The following is a 17997-nucleotide window of genomic DNA, read 5'->3' on the forward strand; positions in this document are numbered from 1 at the left end:
ATGAAGCTGCTTCCTGGAAAGAAGAGCCTCAGTGTCCTGCATCTCTGTGCGAGAATCCCACTGTAATGGGAAGGAAAGTAGCTAGGTAAAGATAGAATTAGGGTTGTAGGCATATAGTAGGATATTTAGGGCATCCCTATCTATGGCAACCATTTTCTGTGGAAGGTAGGGGACAGACAAAACCATATGCTAAGAAGTTTGTGAGTGCTTGTAGAGAGGACCTAAGTGGGTCACAGTTTTGAGGAGAGTGAAGATGGCTAGAAGTACCTTTGTAGAATGGATAAAAGAGTTACCTAGAGGATTCTGATTTGGTTATCAGCATCCATCAGAAATTGCAATCATGACTTTGTGATAGAATAGTCTTTCCCACACATGTGAAGATATAGGTAGAGGGAAACAGATAAACGGATTCATCAAAGTCTGAGTTTTTACCATATGGAGATGGCAAAAAAGATAAAGGGAAGGAGGTATTTAGAGTATTTATAAGAGCTCTATTGTAAAGATGGGCGGGATAAAGGTAAAGAGAGGGCTGATGCATTTGCAGACATAGAGTACTCCACTGGCTGGAAAGCTTCATTAGGTTTTTGTAGGTACCTGATAAGCAAGCTGAAATGAACCTAGGAATGAGAATACTTCAATTAATGATACTGGAGGTGTAGCACTTTTAAGTGGCCATGAAAGGTCCAGATGAGGTTGAGAGGCAAAGAAAGCCATTGGAGGTCCAAGAAACTGAGATACCAGGGCTTTACATGGATCTTTCATGTGCAGCTTCAACTTCGTTTTAGGATAATGGCAAAGCTTGGTGTGGAGAGGAAGATTTTGAGCCCAGGAGCCAATGTCTTCAACAAGGGGGAATGATAGGCTGTTTAGTTGATAGAAAAAGAGGGGGAGAAGTGCTATGATCATATGAACGAGGCTAAGAGAAACAAAACTTTTTGAATGAGGCAGAATAAGGGTCTGGAAGCAGAAATCAGGGGACACAAAACCCACCTTATTACTGTGAGCTGCATGGGATATGAGAGACTAAACAGACACCACTAAGAAGAACGGAGCAGAGGGAAGTGATCTCTTCCAGGGGAGGCAGCTCTCAGTTAAGTCAGAACGTAAAGGGGATATCTGGTGAACTTGAAGATGTAGATGAGTCTGTTGGTAATGGAGCAGTAGTCAGGATTCAACAGGACCAAGATGAAGGTGAGGCAAATGAGGCCAGGTCCTGCTAGGGCAGGGCCAGAATGTTTTAACCGACTGAGTCACCCAGGCACCTGTAGAATGTTTTAAAAAATGGATGTTAAGGAAACAGCAAGTTAACATTGATAGAATGTGGTGAATATGGTTATTTGTTATATTGGTGGTGGGACCAGTAAGGGGATAACTAAAGATGGCCGCCGTCCAATGTGAAAGACATGATAATACATGTAGCAAGAGAATAAAAGACTTAAATGTGACTATAAGGACTTATAAGAACCTGTTACTCGTTTTGGTGAGGGATGGAGGAGAGATTTCAGTAGAAGGCAAATGACAGTGAAGATCCAAAAGTGACTACAGTTATGGCCTGAGCATATCAAGAGGATGGTTGGTGGTACATTCAATAGAAATAAGGATGTTTGTAAGATAAGTCGTATTGAGTTTGAAGGAAGTGACCAACATTGAGATGGTTTTTCACAGTACAGGCATGGTATTTGGGGTTGAGACTGGAGATGCGGGTGTCATCCACACATTGCCAGTGAGTGGTCCGTGAGATGGCAGAGATCTCTGACGGCCATGGCAGAGCAGGTAAGGAAATGTTCAGTGGCACAGGATCCTTTCTGAGGACCCCACATGATCCCCTCCTCTCAAGAGGAGGTCCAGGCTCCATTAACACCAGACCTGGCTTGTAGAGCCTCCCTGATTTCTCCTGAAACTTAAGTATTTTCCAAAAGCAACTTTTACTGGAGAAAACAATGATGTAAATTCCAAAAGTTTAACAATGGATGTTTTCGGAATATCATCTGCTCATTAAAATTGAACTTTAAGTAGAGCCTGAATGCAAATAAGATCATTCTGAAGGCATGGTCCACCAAGGCTCTGATTCACCTTCTTTAACATATGTACACCTGTTTTTCCGGCCTCCTAGCTTCATCTTAATCGTATTTATTGACAGATTGATAAGGCTGTTCCTACTGGTTGGTGACGTGATGTTTCCTCTCCAATTGTTCTAAAGTAGCATCTTAAGATCTCAGGTGGGCACACGCAGAGATACAGTGGAATTATTGATGTTCTACCAGTGATGTTCTACTAAATACCTTGGTGAAAATGTTTCAGAAATCTACAAAAGAGAGGATACATATAGGCCTCTCCCCCTAGCGTGTATTTTTTGTGTGTTTTCCACAACAAGCGTGCATTACATTTTCAATAGGTAAAAATAAGTTTTATTTACATTAAATAGAAAAAAAGAGTGCTTTGAAATTTATCTAACAAAAAAGAGAATTGTTAGGTTATCATGGGTAGAAAATTGCACTCTTGGATCTAGGGATTTATGCATTTTCTAGAGGTAGTTCAGGATACATTTGAGAGAAGTCTATTATTTCTTGTATTATTTGGGGCATGCACCATTAGAAAGGCTTAAAGAAGGCTTTTACTGATTAAATATTTACCAGGAAAGACTTGATAACAACCCAACCACCTTTTAAGCATTCAAATGAGTGGCAAAGTGTCCCACAGGGGAGAATCACAGGAAAATTATAAGAGATAGCATTTCTAGCAACTCCCTTAATGCATCCTTTATGACCCCTGAACAACAAAAAGGATATCTGGTCTTTCAAAGCTTCTACTTAGAAAATCCTCAACACTCATTGACAGAGAGCAATTTCCTATTTTTGGAAAACTAAGATAAAGAGTTTGCCCAAAACACACACAAAAAAGCCAGGAATTGTAAGAAGATCCCACAAAGAAGCTCTTGGCATACATTCATCCTTCATCCATTCATACAACATGCATGGAGTGGGAGCATGCACTCTAGAAAGCAATACACTTGTCACTGTGGGGGCCAGGAAAGCAAGTATCATCCTGAAAGTGACTTATATTTCAGTAGGAAAGATAAAATATGCACACAAACAATAAAAACAACACCAGGGAGCCTATGACAAATGTCCTAGAAGATCTTCAAAGAAGGTGTCGTGCATAGGGAGTAATCATGTTCTGCGGAAGCCAGAGAAAGTTTCAGTCCAGACGTGGTGTTAAGTATGAAATGTGGGGAAATTGTTTCCCAAAGCAGACTGTTTCAGCAGACAGCAGAGGCACTGAGTATGACAAGGGAGATAAGCAGGAATCAAATTCACATTCTGGGGGAAGACTGGAAGCCTGTACAGATATCACAACACTATTTGAGAAAAGGATATCAAGCTATTTTTTTTTTTTTTTTTTTTGAATGATACGGCCCTTCCATGGCCCATCAGGAGAGGGCCCTAATGCTCAAATTTGCTTTAGCCTCATGAGTACTCCATTCTTATTTAATTTTTTTTTTTTTTTTTTTTTTTTTTTTTTTTTTGATGAGTACTCCATTCTTAAGGCCAGGTTGTTGAGTTAAGCAGACTGAGGGGAAGTCTGTCTCTGTCACTTACTACCTATATGATTTTAGGCAAATCACTTATTTTTCAGAACATCAGTTTCTTCAAACAATCCCTACCTCAAACGATACCTACTTCAAATAATACCTCCTGGTAGAGTTGGAAATGGCAACCCACTTTTCCTTTTGGGGAACTCTCCCCTCCCTTATTCTCAGCCAATGAGTCAGAGCCCGCCTCATACTTCATGGGTTGGTTCTATGGCTTTGTCCATCAAATAACCATATCCCCATGGGGCATGGGCCCCAAGCCAGGCCAACCTGGATCGACCCTCCCCCATTCCCCCAGGACATTGCTGCAATCAACAGGAATTCTTTCTCCCCCGGGGCTGCTGAGCTAATAGAACATAAACCCAGAGGAGCTGGTGACCAAATGACCTTCACAATGAAAGAATCTGGAGCCAACACAGCCAACCACAGATCCTAGAGACAGAGATAATGGCCTAACGGTAAATCAGAGCTGTGCTTACAGCAGTCTGAGAAGGTTTCTGCCATCTTCAGCCACCAGTGCCCTGACCAATACACTACAGTGATGGCCATCCTGTGATATCGGATTACCCAGAAAACCTGCCAGTCAATTCAACATTAATAAACATGGTGGATCACCCACTATGTGCTAGGCAGGGCCTTCTGTGCTGGGCTCTGCCAGGAACACAGAAACGAAGAATCTGCTTCCATGGAACTTTCAGTGCCACATAACTACGTGGAATCACTGGCTTCTACTCTGTCCATCCATATTTCCCAATTCCTTCTTACAATGCAGATATCCCCTCATATATTATAGGTGTGCCTGAGACAAATCGCTCCACCAGTTTGACTGGATAAGCTGAATTTACTGATAAAATTAGTCAACAACAGATGTAACTGGATCTTCCATAGATAATTTAAGGTTGTGTAGATTATTTTGTGGGGGTCATGAACAATTCCCAGGCATAACTGTCTCTAATTCTCATTAAATGCTGGAATTTCAGTGGACGAGTGACATTATTTTGGAGATAGCAATACATGCACCATAATTTCTTTATCTAGAGTAAATTCATTGGAAATCTGGGGACTTTCGCTAAGGTCAGTAACACATTACGTACGGCCTTTTAGCAACTGGTGGATCTCACCAATGCCCTGCAGCACCAAAATTGAGAAGCACCGATGTGTAAACAACACAAAACCCAGATCACATGTACACCTGATTCCTGCCCTAAAGAGGGAGCTGAACACAAACTTTCCTTTGGCACTGTATCCCTAGCACCTAGCAGAGAGCTTGACACAGGAAGCTCAATTAATATTTGTTGACGTGGGCTGAACCTCAACTCCTACTGTAAACCGATGGTACATGTTTTACCAAAGCAAACTGCGTGCCATTTCTTCTCAGAAAACTCACCTAGAGCAAATCACATCCCTTATCACCTTCAAAAGATACTTAAAGCTCACAGCCTTGATGATAGATTTTTAGCCTACTGCTTCTCAAACTGAGCTGCACAGGAGAATCACCTGGGGAGCTTTTAAAACTCCTCATGCCTGGCTTGCGTTCTGGATCAATTGAATCAGAGTGGTTGGAGGTGAGACGCAGGTGTCGGTATTTTTTAAACTTCCCCAGGTGATTTCAATATGTAGCCAAGGTTGAGGAACACTCTAGTAAAGCTACTTTTATCCAGTTCCTGTATTATCTCTGTTACCCATTCTTATCTGTAATCTCTGCTGCCCTGGTTCAGACCAGCCCTGGAATATAATAGTTTCATAAGAGCAGTAACAAAATATTAGATCTCTGATACCATCCCCACTAGTGGAATTGTTAGAATCCCAGATGCCTCTCTTAAGATTCAGGAGGAGAGGAACAAAAGACATCTCCTGGGATTCCTTCCCATGCCCAAGTTCCTTTCCCTGAGAGCCATCAAGCCCTACCCACTCAGAGAAATGGGCCCCTGAAGTCATGGACACGTTCTATGAAACTTGCTCCCACTCTCCTACAACCCACCCACCTCCCTCTTGCCGTAGCTCAAAGGATTTTAAATCTGAAGGTGCGTCAGAATCACCACGGGTTGCTTGGGAGAGCAGATATGGGGACCCTTACCTCTAGAACTTCTAATTCAGTGAGACTGGGGTAGGGCTTGAGAATCTGTGTTTCAAACACACCCCCAAGTATGGCTGGGGCTGCTGGTCTGAGGACCATCCTTGGAGAACCACTGCCATAGCTGATTAGATCTGACCCAGACTTAGGCATTGGAATTCTCTCCTTGACTCTGGGGTAAACTCTGAAGACTGCTGTGTTTGTCTCCTAGTGTTGCTGTAAGAAAAGACCACAAACTGTCCCTGGTACAGTTCAAGCCCAAGGATTGACTGTATCTTCTTATCTTCTCCAGCCCACCGGTACTCTCCAGTCCCTGATTACTGACTCTTTGCCCTGGCTTTAGACTTCCTGAATTTTTATTTTTATTTATTTTTATTTATTTATTTTTTACCTGACCTTTAGAGTTGAACTTGACCCTTGCCATCAGGTTGCCCTTCTGGATCACTCACCATATCTATCCCCACTGATCAGATGGCCCCTTACTCTTCCTCTTTGACCAGACCATCCTCCACACGTTGATACTTCTGATGTGCCCACAACACCTCCCGTGTTCATGGGGAGCTCTGGGTAGGTATCTGGTATATGTTTGGTCACTTTGGAATTCCCTGCAATGCTTTTTCTGTTGAAAAATCAATATATGAAATACTCTCCCTCCCTTTCCTACGCTCCCAATCTCAAATCCAGGTTTACTATATTACCTCTGCATACAAGATCTGTATTAATCATCCCACTCTTTGTTTTGGGTCACGATCTCACGGTTTGTGGGATTGAGCCCTGTGTCAGACTCTGTGCTGACAGCATGGAGCCTGCTTGGGATTCTCTCTCTTCTCCCTCTCTCTCTGCCCTCCCTTTCTCACTCTCTGTCTCTCTCTCTCAAAAATAAACAAATAAACATTTTTTTAAAAAGATATGTGGATTGGATTTGTGTCATTCTTTCTTTTCTCAAAAATGGTGAGTACCTATTTTAGATAGGCAGTGGGGCTATGGTGATGGACAAGAGTACCACTTCATCGAATGGGAGAGGAAAAGATCATAAACAAATAAATAAATAATATTCTTACAGATAGCGAGAAGTGTGTGAAGAAAGCTATTTTTAACCTAATGCTTAATTTATACAACTAGTGGTTGCCATCCATATTCAGGGCTTTTAGCCAAGAAAAAATGTGCAGTAAAGCCCAGCAATAACTTACACAGGCTTTTCAAGAAAATATGTGTTCTTTTAATTTTTTTAATGTTTATTTCTTTTGAGAGAGAGAGAGAGAGAGAGAGAATCCCAAACAGGCTCTCTGCTGTCAGTGTAGTGCCCGACGCAGGGCTCCATCCCATGAACTGTGAGATCATGACCTGAGCCTAAATCCAGAGCTGGACACTCAAACGACTGAGCTCCCCAGGTGCCCCACATGTGTTCTTTTAAAAACTCCTTTTTGAGCAATGCATCTGACCTTACACTCCGTGTTCATATTCCAGTTATCCATGAAACTGAGCACTTGAAACATACCAGGCACTCTGCTAGGAGCTTAATGTGTATAATCTCAGTCACTCATCCAACAGATTTATTCAGGAAGCAGTGTTTTTGTCCCCATTGTACAGATGAGAGACTGAGGCTGAGAGCCCATGCACACTCTGAGTTATAGAGCCTGGGAATAGAATTCATACAAACCCAGGTGAAGGTGGTGTATCGTCCCCCTGAGCAGAAGCCAGGCTCAGAAAGCCAGAGATGGTAGCCTCTACCTTTTTAGCTTTGTGGTGTTGAGTTTACAGCAAGGACTCCACAATAGCAACATTTATTGAGTGCCCAATATTGCACAACAATCCAACAAACCATTATTATCTTGCATTTCCAAATGAGGAAACTGAGGCATAGAAATATTTGCTGTAGATCGTGTAGGTGCTAAGTGACGAGCCAGAGTGCAATGCCAGGCAGTCGAGATCAGTGTTGGAATGCGTGCTAGTCGCCTGGAGGGCTTGGTAAAACCCAGAGGGCTAGGCCCCCAACGCCAGGTTCAGCCTATCTTCCTGGGGCCTGAGATTCTATAGAAGATCAAGGGACGCTGACTGGGCTGCTGGTCCCCAGGGGACCTCATTTTGAGTAAGGATGGTCTAGACCAAGAATCTGTGCTCTCAATTACTGAGTCATGGTGTTTCTGCAGTAGATTAATACTTGCAGATTGAGTAACAGGCAATCATTTGTATAATAATAAAGCAGCAATCAGCATATCCCCTATCCATTGACCACGTTAATCAGACATTTGCATTTCTATTCCAGTACTCACTCAGCTTTTACCCAGATCATTCATTCAAGAATAGGGGGCTCTGCCAACCTCTTTGGAAGAAATCTATGCTAATCAGCGTAGGTCTGAGAGCTTTCGAGAGGGCTGGGGGCTCAGGGCCCCAGGCCAAGAGGCAAGAAATCCTGCCTTGCCCCGATACCTTCAACTCTTCCAACTGGAATGAAACTAAACCCCGTATCTGGGCCCAGAAGGCCCAGGTGAGCCGGCCCTTTTCTGCCTTCCAACAGTTTTCAAAACAAGATAAGCCTTTTCCCAGACACAGGGCCTTTATACTTGTCCCGTTTCCAACCGTTTGTCTCTCATAGTTATTTCTGATGTCACAGAAAACCAGAGCCAGACAGAAGTTAAAACAGCAAAGGCATATTTTATTTAGGATCTATTGCAGGAGTGGGAGAAAGACCTCAGCAGAGAACCGGGTTCCAATTCAAATACAACAAAGACAAGGGGGGATTCACAGCCAAGGAGCAAGGAGGGGGGTGTCAGATGGAAAAAGATGAAGCACCAGAGGTGAGGAGGAACTTTGGCTAATCTGAATTGGTAGGTTTCTTGCTGAAGGCAGGCCAGGGTGATAAGATATGGCGGAGCACGGGGAGACATGGAATTCAATCAGATATCTTGGGTGGTCCAATATCAAGAGGGAAGGATGAGGAATTTGATCAGATGGGAAGGGTGGAGGGGGGTGGAAATTTCCTCTCAACTGATCTAGTAGGATTCTCCTTGCAACTGGACTTAGCAGGCCAAGGACAGACCCCAAGGGCAAAACCTAGTCAGAAAGAAGATGCAGAAAGCCTTTGGTTAAAGACAGGGTCTGTCACTGACAACCCATTGCCCTTACGATCCGTATCATACGCTTTGACACTTTGTGAAGTCTTTCCTGTTTTGTTGTTTTGATTTCTTTCTTCCTTTTTTTTTTTTTTTTTTTTTTTTTCATGTGTATAAATGTTTTCTCTTCTTGAGACCATAAGCACTGTCAGGAACTTTTGTTTTCCTCGCATTTCAAGAACCGTAGCAGATGCCCGTTACCATCCTTGTCTTCACAAGTTTGCAATGTTCCAGGGAAGACTAGGCGTGCACACAGAGCTGGCATGTGAGACGGAAGGGCCGCGGCGGAGATCACAACCGAGTTCTATGGGATCGCAGAGAGGATTGCGGTCCAAGCCAATTCTAGCCTGGAGATTGGAAGTAGGCTGCCGAATGGGGTTATAAAAAGGCTGCAAGGGAGGGAAAGAGAGAGAGAGAGGAGGGAGAGGAGGGAGAAGGGCATACTTGGCAAAAGAGTCCTTGCAAACATAAGCCAGAGTTTCGTTTGTTTCCTTCTTTTGTTATTTTTGGTTTTGTTTAAATGTTTCATGTAAATGTTTCATGTAAATGTTTCATTGAAGTACGAGATACAAACAGAGCAGTTCAGCACACAAATCTCATCGGTCTTTGGAGTAAATGTTTCCTTTTTAACACAACCCAAACCCAAAAGGAGAGTGTTTCGAGTCCCCAGAGCCCCTTCCTGCCTTCTCCAGCTGTTCCCACTAAAAGCAACCTCTGTCCAGATGTCCATCACCAAGGATTAGTCTGGCCTGTTTGCAAACTTTCTATAGATAAAACCATGTTGTATATTCTTTTGTGTCTGGTTTCTTCTGCTCAACCCGTGTGTGGGGTTGACCCAGGACTATTTCTTTTCATTGCTGTGTCGTATTCTGTCATCTGATTAGTTCACTTCCATGTATCCATTTTCCTGCCGATGGACTTATAGATTGTTTACAGGTTCTACCTACCGCAATAATGTCGCGAAATTGCCGTCTGTGATTTTTGGAAAGCATACAGAACTTTCTGTTGCGTGTATCTGTGCTTGGTTATCCAATATAGGTGCACCACTTAATACTCCCAAGAGCGAATTATGAGTTCCAGCTACCTCAGATCCTTATCAATATTGCCAAAAAGTTTTCTTCCTCAATTTCTCATTTTTCAACAGGATATCTTTTTCTTACTGATTTTTTTTGATGTTCTTTTTTCAACGTACGTTTGGTAGGAATCTTTCGCTAGATATACGTGTCATGAATACTTAGTCATGCTCTTAATTTTGATATACACGCTCAGGTCACCTGTGGACAATTGTTATTTGAATTCGACTTCTCTAACCATTGTGCCTTTTATTTCTTTCTTTTGCCTTCTTGTGCTACCTGGGTCCTCCCATGTGATGTGAAACAGAAATGGTTACAGAGAGCATTCTTGCCTCACATCCAAATTTGCATTCTTCTCTTTCAACCTTGTGTAGGATTTTTGTGGAAGAGTTTCTGTAGAGATGCTTCACCACATTAAGGGAGTTTCCTTCTACTCCTAATTTGTAAAAAAGGATTTTTTTGTTTGTTTTCCTGATTGAGGATTGAATTTAATCAAATGCTTTTTATGCATTTATGAACATGATCCTGAGATTTTTCACCTTTTTTCTGTTAGTGTTAAAACTAAGCTTGCACTCCTGGATTTCAACCTGGCTGTAGTCTGTTGTTTTTCCAGGTCACTGGGTTCAACTTGTTATTACTTTGTTTAGGATTTTGGCCTCTATGTTTGTGAAGGATATTGGCAAATGTCTTTCCTTTCTTACAGTATGCCCATCAGGCTGGGTGTCAAAGTTATGCTGGTTTCATAAAATACGTCCCGATGCCGTCCCCCTTTTTCTATTCTCTGGAGGATTTCGTGTAACATTGGGTTCTTTATTCCTTAAATGTTTGCAAAAATTGATCTATGCATTTCTCTTTTCTCTTGGATTTTGACCTCTAAAATCCAGCTGTCTTGGCTACTTTGTGATGATTTCACACAACTTTTTTTGTTGTTTGTTTTTTTTTTTTTTTTTTTGTAACCAGATTTTGTGATGATTCTCAGCACGATGTTGTTCTGATACAACTGAGTCATTATACAGACCTTTCTTAAGGGCCATGTGTGAACGAAGCATAGATTGTGTACAATGAGTGGTTGGAAACACAGCCACGTTGGTTTTCAATCATGGAGCACCTTGCATTGCAGAGAATACTAAGCAGTGGGGCTCGCTGGTGGGTTTTGAGTAGAGATACAATATGATCAGACCTGGAATTTGGAAACTAAATATGGCAAACGTGGCAAATATGAATAAATAAATGTGCCATGAAAGGAAGGAAGAATAGGGAAGGTGTTATGGCAAGAGTTCAGAGAAAGCAAATAAGGCTCTGCTTAGGAGAGTGCCAATAAAAACGTCAAAGACCTCCTTTAAGCCAGTGGTTCTCAAAGGAGGTCCCTGTAGCAGCAGCCACAGTTTATCTGGGAACTTTGCTGGCAATGCAGATCCTTAGCCCTGCCCCCGACCTACTGAATCAGAATGTCTAGGGAGATGCCCAACAAACTGTGCTCTAAGAAACCCTCCAGGTGATTCTGATATTGATTCGATTTTGCAAAATGACCACTTTAGACCAAACTTTAGCCTTTCTCACAGCTAGGGATGACTGTGTGTTACCAGTTCTGGCCCATGAAACATGGAAGAATGTGTTCTAATAAAAAGGACAGATGGAGGGGCACCCGGGGGGGCTAAGTCAGTTAAGCATCCAACTTCAGCTCAGGTCATGATCTCGAGGTCCGTGAGTTCGAACCCCGCGTCGGGCTCTGTGCTGACAGCTCAGAGCTTGGAGCCTGCTTTGGATTCTCTGTCTCCCCCTCTCTCTGCCCCTCTCCTCTCCTCATTCTCTGTCTCTCTGTCTCTCTCTCAAAAATAAATAAACATTAAAAAAATTTTTTTTAAAAAGGACAGATGGAGTTGAGGCTGCCCATTTTTCTTCCTTCCTGCCCTGAATGCTGATCGACGGAGGCAAAAGCTCTGAGGACCGAGAAGTTTAATGGGTTAAGGATAGCAAGGTGGAAAGACAGAAGATCCAAGGTTCTTGATAACATCACTAAGCCTCACACCAGCCCCACACTGTCTACCTTTACATAATTAAATGCATCTGTCACGCAATTCACCGGTAACCGATATCCTGCGGCTTGCAGCGAGATGAATTCCTAGCTGATATCTGTGTCACGTTTATACCTGGCACCTAGTAGGAGATCCTAAGTGATAGTTCCCCTTGATAAAGTCAAAAGAAGGAAAAAAAGGGTTTGCAGCGTGTTCATTTAACCTACTTCTGGGGAAGAGCTACCTGCTAAGTGTTTTTCTCCCCAAAGAGATCACAGCTTTGAGTAACATTCTATTTAATACCTTGGGCAGAAAAGGCAGTTTTGAATGTTGTAAAGACATCTCTTCACTGGATGAAGTCCCTTCTGTGTGTGAGCCCAGAAAGCCAGGCATCACAGTGCTATCTCCTTGGCAAAACCGCTCGCCTGACTCCCATCAGAAAGGGAAATCCACCATGAATAAAAGCCCCACTGAGATACTCACACCAGAGACGAGTCTGTTCCTCTCTTATGCCTGCTGTCGGGATCCATCTCTGAATACAGTTCTGTGCTTTCCCCAGGACTTTGCGGAATGAGAATTGTGATTTCTGGCACAGGAGTCCATCCCACAGGGCAGTGGGAGGTGCCTGGAAGCTCTGTCCCCATGTCTTGGATCTCCCTCTCCAAGTGCGCTCCAGATGGCAGCCGGGACTTCTCCAAGTCTCAGACATGCTTGGGTGGCATTTGTGACTTGCGTGTGACAGTCCCGTTCTAAAGGGACCCACCACAGTGCGCAACAAAAAACTCTAGTGGGAAACATCAGCCCGGTGGCTCACAAGGAGTCTGTCCTGGGGTGTCCCCTAAACCTTTACCTCCTGGCTCCTAATTTCTGCTCTGAGTTGTAGGTGCCCTTGGGAGTCCCAGGCAGGATGTTCTGTGAGTACAAATCCGGAATCACCTCCACGGAGAGCTTTTTGGCACTGACACCCCTTTTCAAATGACAAACCCTCCTCCAAACTAGCATACATGTTCCCGAGTCTTTCCCGTATTTTCTCAGCATAGGACTTATCACCATCTGGCATCTTATATGCTTTACTTACTCAAGTTTTTATTGTCTTCCCTCCTCCACTGGACTGTAGGGTTTATGAGAGCAGTAATTTTTGCTTGTTTGTTCATTACTACATATCCACAATATTTGCAAAAGTACCTGCCACGTAGAAGGTGTTCAATAAATGTTCAAGAACAGACACCTCTGAACTGGCCGGCTGACAGGTCCTGACACATGGCACTCCCTTTCCTGCCATAAAGAATGCTCTAAAGAATAAATCTTAGGGGACATTAGGCTCCAAATTCTTCTGCGGTTTATTCCATGTCAGCAGAGACTGGTTGAATGATAATGCTGACTAACAATAACCACTGGGGTGCCTGGGTGGCTCAGTCAGTGAAGCGTCTGACTCTTGGTCTCGGCTCAGGTTGTGATCTCATGGCTTGTGAGTTCGGGTCCCACATGGGGCCAGCTGCACTGGCAGCTCAGAGCTTGCTTGGAATTTTCTCTCCCTCTCTCTCTGCCCCTACCCCACTCGTGCTCTCTCTCAAAATAAATAAATAAACTTAAAAAAACTTTTAAAAATAATAACTATTATTAATTTAAGACTCACAGCATGCCAGCCATGACAGGTGCTTTAGATGCATTCTCTTATTTCATTCTCAGAACAGCCCTAGCGGCTTCGGTCCCATTTGATCGATGAGAACAAGGAGGCTCAGAGGTCTCTGCTGACTCATTCAGGCTCTCACAGCTCATCAGTAGCAGATCCGGGACTTGAACTTGGGGCTCTCAGACGCCAGAGCCTGGGCTTCCCCCACCACCTCCCTGGAGAACAGCTACAGCATTAACTTGACAGATTTGGAACCCTGATTTCTCTTCCTCTTGTGGGAAAAGACAGGTATTTTTGTGCAAGCCCAGGGATCCGATGACTGCTCAGAGATGCATTATTCCAGACCTCCCTCCCGCCCGAATACATAAAGAAAAATACTTGGCAGAAGTGACAGAAGTGAAGCTCTGACTAGATGTTGGCTGTTTAGGTGTTTATGTACCTTCCCGAAGAAGGAAATAAAAGCATTTTATGTGGTATGAACTTATTTTGGCAAAGTTTTTTTTTTTTTTTTTTTTTTTAACAGTGTCAAGGCAGACAATTTCAGAACTCCTATTTCTTAAAGAAATGTCTAATATAGGGGCCCCTCCGTGGCTTAGTCGGTTGAGCCTCCGACTTGGGCTCAGGTCATGATCTCACGGTTTGTGGGTTTGAGACCCGCATTGGGCTCAGTGCCGACAGCTCGGAGCCTGGAGCCTGCTTCAGATTCTGTATCTCCCTTTCTCTCTGCCCTTCCTCTGCTCATCCTCTCTCTCTCTCTCTCTTCCTCAAAAATCAATAGACATTAAAAAATTTTAAAAAAAGAAATGTCTAATATAATTAGACACTAGCACAAATCTTAAAATTAATAATACTGATAATAGTGACAAATACTTAAAGGGTGCTTATGGGTTGGGCTTCAAATCTGCAACAGCTATTATGAGCAAATAAAGGAGTAAACTCAAGGCTAACCGGTTGTTTTTAAGGAATGGCTTCCTTTGGTCACCCGCGTCACTGCTCCCTTGATGACTTTTGCTCCAACACCACCAAATGGCACAGAGGTCCTCAACTGCCCCATGTTGTTTCATGTTTTTCAGCCTTCACTCACTCAGTTCTCTCTTCCTGAAATGCCTTTCCCCTCTTGTTGGCATTAGGAACACCTATCTGTTCCTCAGGACTCTTCTTGGGTCTTAGGTCACTTCTCCTAAGCCTCATAAATATTTTTTTCAAGATGTGATTTTTTAGTAATCTCTGCATCCAATGTGGGCCTCCTTGAGCCCACAACTTTGAGATCAAGAGTCACATGGTCCACCGACAGAGCCAGCCGGGCACCCCAAGAAGCCTCTAAGTCTTAGTTGTCTGTTTCTCCACTGTGTACCCAAGGGCCCTGTACTTACTTGCTGCATACACAACACAGGGTCATTTTTCCTTTATTAAGGCATAAGCCTCATGAGGGAAGGTACTTCCATCTATGCAGTTAGCAACACTCAGCAATGCTTTGGAACCAGAGTGCTAAAGAGCTCAGCTGAAAGCAAAGAGGCTTAAATGGGGTACATCATAGCATGACTAGGCATGGAGTTAAGGAGGCCTACTAATTGATAATGTAATCAAAGTTTTAGACATCCAGAAATCCCCCACTGGGTGCGCTCAAACATCATCTTTGCCAACTTGTGCTAGTGTAATTTTGGAGCATGCCCGATGACGCGAAGAGAGTGTTAAGCACAATCAGGGGAAAGAGAGGTATAAGACATGATCCTTGAATGACTGCATCAAAGGAAAAAGGACAAAAAGAAAGGCCCACTGGGCTGCAGTCTGTTTATTCCCTGGCCTAAATCTCTAGCAGGAGGTAGAGCAGCACCACATCTAAGGAAAGAAATTCCTTTGACCACCCTGCAGGAAACACCTCGAACTCAATGCCTTCGTTATTTTTGATCTGGAGTACAGAATTCCTCCTCTGGATCTCGGACACACCACGTTGGAAGACTTCTGCCAAGAGTCAAGCTGACTGGCATCTTAAAGCATTTCTCTGCAGCAGAATTGCCGAAGAGCACCTACCCGCGGTTTGTTCAACCAACCGAGGGACGCAAAAGGCTTGGCTTGGAGCCCCACACCTTTCCAGCATGTCTAGGACTCGTCTCTGCAAAGATGATGGCAAAGGTCTGTTCAAGTGTCTGAAGCTTCACAGGCTCTGTGCAGGGAGGGGGCAGATGTTTATTAAATGAAGGAAAATTGGGGGCACCTGGGTGGCTCAGTCGGTCAAGCGTCTGACTCTGGATTTCAGCTCAGGTCACGGTCTAGTGGTTTGTGGGATCAAACCCCTTGCTGGGGTCCAGGCTGACATGAAGGAACCTGCTTGGGATTCGCTCTCCCCCCCTCTCTCTGCCCCTCCTCTGCTCGTGCTCTCTCTCTCTCAAAAATAAATAAATAGAAAAAATGCTAAAAAATAAATCAATAAAAAAATGCTAAAAAATAAATCAAGGAAAGTTTATTTCTGGACTATTGGAAAGCAGCTGACCTCCCACAGGATCTTCAAGGCTTGACTTCTATGGGAGGATTAAAATGAAATTGAACTTTCACATGACCAAGGGATTCACCTCCCCTCTCCAAATTTCCATCTCTACAATCTGCTATGAATCTCCTGTCTCCATCATGTCTCTGCCCTCAGCACACGCAAGAGGCTCTTTGCCCTGGACCCTGCTTACCATGTCTAGAAATGCTGAATTCAACAAAGCTGAGTGGGTTTCTTCGCAGCAGGACTTCTCAGAGCCTTCAGTCTCTTTGACACATACAGGGCATGCAGCCTTTCCCAAGGTTATCTGACCATGGGATCATCCTCCTCCTTTTCACTGGAGCGGTTCATGGGGCTGGTGGCCACCAATGCACACTGAGATCATCAGAAATCTGATCTCATGTTTGAAAACGCTATACTAAGTGAAAAAAGCCAGTCATAAAAGATCCCATACAGTATGATGTCATTTACATGAAATGTCCAGAACAGGCACATCTATAAAGACAGAAAGCAAATTAGTGTTTGCCAAGGGGGAGGGCTGAAGGTGGTGGGGAGTGACTGCTAACGGGTTAAGAGTTTTCTTTCGAGGTGGTGAAGTATTCTAAAATTAAAATTATGGCGATGATTGCATGAGTCTATCAATATGTTTCAAAACCCTGGAACTCTGCACTTCAAATGGTATGGAATTTTATGATATGTAAATTATATGTCAACAAAGCTGTTAAAATACTTCTTACAAAGATCCTTTAAAGATCATTTTCACTCCTGCCAATTAAACTGGTTCTTCCTTTTTCTTTCCCTTTCTTCTTTTACCTCTTTCCCCTCCCCAGCTTTTTGTTGGTCTGCTGGCCCAGTTCAGTCCCTTCCAGTATCTTCTGACAAACTGATTTTTCCTAATAAGGAACACACGTGCACAGTGGGAAAATGATGATCAGTACTGAAAAGCACACGATGAGACATAAAGGCATCTAGTCTTCACTGAACTCTCATTGCATTCTCAGATGTAACTGCAATCAACAGTTTCTCACGGGTCCCTTTGGAAAGAGTTTACACATTCATAGCCCGTGTCCATATGGTGCCTATATTTTTGCACAGCTTGGACCACACTTTATTCTGCATCTTGTTTGTCTCGTTTCGTGGTGTATTTCAGAGACCTTTTCGTGTTTGCACATACAGACCAATGATGTCTACTTAACAGCAGCATAGGGTTCATGGAATATTTATGCCATATTTATACAATCAGTTCCCTGTTAAGGTATTTAGGCTGTCCCCACATGTGGGTGATTTTTATGTTTTGCTATTATATAAACGATACTCCAATAAGCATCTTTGTGTATTGATGTAGGATAATTACTAGGAAGTGTTCATGGAGTCAAAGCCATGTGACTGCGGATGTGGATAAATGGAGCTAGACTGTGCCCCCACACACAACCACATCCTCAGGGAATGGGGGAGCCAGTGTGTGTTCCCTTAGCCTGGGACAGTCCCACCCTGTCTCAGTCCAGAGCGCTGACCACCCCAAGCTCTGCCCCGGCTGAAATCCTTCACGAATGTTGTAATGCAAGGGTTTATTCTCAGCCTTCCACCGCTTCCCAGGGAGATGCCCACTGTCCTCTGTTCTCTCCAGTTTTCCTTCTGGAGAGCAGGGCCTCCATGACTTACACCCAGACACACAGTGAATATGTGGACGGCCTATTACTGCCCCGTCCGAGAAAGGGCCATGTCAGCTCATCTTCTGACTTTATGCTTCTCTGACTAATGGTCCTGGCTCTCCCTCGCATCCCTGCTTAACCTTGAGGACAGTCACTTAACTTCTGATGGCGTCTGTCGCTACGTCAACTTATGCAGATGGTGGAGATGACAGTGGCAGAAGGTGGTGTTAGCCACGTGTGAGGCTTGAGGTATTTGTGTTCAGGGAGGGATGGGGAGGCCCGTGGAGGTGGGCATAAAACTAAACAGCTACTTTTGAGTGCACAGGCACCCAGTAAAAATAGGGGTATAATAATAGTGTG

This window comes from Panthera pardus, unplaced genomic scaffold (genome assembly GCF_024362965.1).
Source record: "Panthera pardus isolate Hobbes unplaced genomic scaffold, ASM2436296v1 HiC_scaffold_24, whole genome shotgun sequence".
NCBI lineage: Eukaryota > Metazoa > Chordata > Mammalia > Carnivora > Felidae > Panthera > Panthera pardus.